This window comes from Oratosquilla oratoria, chromosome 38 (genome assembly GCF_046742065.1).
Source record: "Oratosquilla oratoria isolate Oo_2021 chromosome 38, ASM4674206v1, whole genome shotgun sequence".
Classification (NCBI taxonomy): domain Eukaryota; kingdom Metazoa; phylum Arthropoda; class Malacostraca; order Stomatopoda; family Squillidae; genus Oratosquilla; species Oratosquilla oratoria.
Window position 1 is genome coordinate 19,322,020 of NC_134814.1, and position 2,500 is coordinate 19,324,519.

Below are 2,500 nucleotides of genomic sequence, written 5' to 3' on the forward strand. Positions count from 1 at the left end.
CCGATCCACACTGACACCATTGCCACCACCGTCACAACCACCATTGCCACCACCACTGCCATCGCCGTCGACACCACTAACACCATAAGTGCCACCACCACAAACCCCACCGTCTGCTCCATTTTAGTCTCGTGCTTACACTCCTATCTTCTCGTGATTTTTTTTTTACCTTCCCAGCTTAACCTTTTCTTCAACATCTTCCTTAACATCTTCCTCAGCATCTTTTTCATAAATATCCTCAACATTTCCCTCAGACTTTTCCTCAACCTATCTCTGACCACTTTCTCGACATTTTCTTCAGTATTTCATCCTCTTAACTTCTTCTTTAAACTCTTCCTTAACATCTCTCTCATCCCTGACCTCTTCCTTAACTTCGACCTTTCTCAACCTCAACTACTTCCTCAACTTCAAACTCTCCTTCAATCTTAATCGCTGCTTGCCCCTTGACCTCTTTAACAGCGTCAATATCATTTCCTTTCATAATCTCTGCCACTTCCTTAACCTCAACTTTTCCCTGAACTTTAACCTCTTCCTCAACATCTCCCTTAATCACTAGTGAAAAATGTAGTAACACATTTGTAAATCACAACTACAGTCGGAAGAAAGAAAGAGTTGAATAGGCGAATTTATATATTTTGATTGCTAACTGCAACCCTCTTCAGTAGTACGTCTAGGTACAAATGAAGAGGATTGCGTTTGATAATCGAAATATACAGATTCGCTTATTCAACTCTTTCTTCCTTTGTAGGGAAGAGGCCAAACGCAAAGTATGGGAGTCCAATATAATTTACGTTTCACCCAGCAGGGCTTCTTTCTGTTGCAGTCATTGCTGCTTTTACTCATCTTTCTTCCTTCCGACTGCGGTGCTAGTTGTGATTTCCTTTAATCTTTTCTTCAACATCAGACTCTTCCTAACATAAACTTCTTCCTCGAAATCATCATCTTTTTCAACATTAGCGTCTACCTCAACACCCCCTCCTCCTCCTCTTTCCACCCCTCCACTCCTCGTATTTTTTTATTATTAATGCCTTCATCCGCATTCTTCTTCTTATCTCCTTCCTCAACCCTCTTCCTGAACTTCTTCCTTCATCTACTTCTCCTCCTTCCCTTTCCTTCCCTTCCCTTTCCTTTCCTTCCCTTCCCTTCCCTTTCCTTTCCTTCCCATCCCTCTCTTCCCTTGCCCTGCTTTCCTTTACTTTCTTTTTAATCTTTTCGTCCTCCTCTTCCTTTTCCTCCTTCACCTCCTCCTCCATTTCGTCCAAGACGTAGGAAACAAAATGAAACAAAAGTGATCGAAGAGAAGAAAAGTAAAAGGGAAGGAGAACTCGGTCAAATTATAGTTATAATAGCTAGGCTGGGTCTTTCGGTTGACTGAATAGAATCACCTGGCGATAGCCAAGTTTGAATGGTTGCTGTCAGAGTAGAGTTGCTTTGTGTTGGGTGGGAGGTTGAAGGAGTGATATAGTGAGGAAACGAGAGAGTTTGGGAGTAAGGGAAAGGGATGCTTTCAGGGAGCGTAGACAATAAGATCTTGGATCCAGCTGTAAGTGAGGAGGAACTAATATCCAGATTGTGTTAGCAATGTTAATTATTATAATAATTGTATTGTATTATTCTGTGTGTTTTGTTTATATATTATAATACTGTATTCCAAGTGCTGTGACCGCTTGGTTTTGGATAATTTTGGCGCGAATGTTGGCTTCACTTAGTCTCCTTATGGTGTTGACGACAGCCACACGCATATCCTGTGATCGTGCATTTTGCTATCATTAAATATACTGTGCTATAGACTTGTGATTTCATTGCCACCCAGAACAAGATAACTATTGGTAGAAGCCGTCAAGGCTCTGAAAAAAACGACAAACCTTCTGGAGGCGATGTGCTGGCTACGGAGTTTATTTAAAATTGGAAGTGAGATCTGGGTTATAATGCATGTGTGGTATCAGATAACAGCTCAATGGTCATTAGATGATGCAGTAAGCATTACCCTGCACATGAAAAAGAATTAAATTTCTTTTTCAAGCACAGAGAACTCTTTCTATCCGAACCCCACACACACACTCATGTATATATATGCATATATGTATATATATGTATATATATATATATATATATATATATATATATATATAAAATAAGAACATAAGAAATAAAGGAGACTGCAAAAAGACCATAAGGCCTACACTAGGCAGCTCCGTATCCATCACCACCTGTCATCCCCATCCATAAAGTTGTCTAATCGTTTTTTAAACAACTGATAGTTTCAGCGCTTACTACATGGTTACTAAGTTTATTCCATTCATCGACCACCCTATTAGTAAACCAATTCTTGCCTATTTCCTTCTTAAATCTAAATTTGTCCAGTTTATACCCATTACTGCGAGTCCTGCCCTGTTGTTTTATTATGATGACCTTGTTTGCATCACCCTTGTTATAACACCTCTATTAGATCACCCCGCACTCTGCGTCTTTCCAGAGAGTGTAAGTTTAGGTGCCTAAG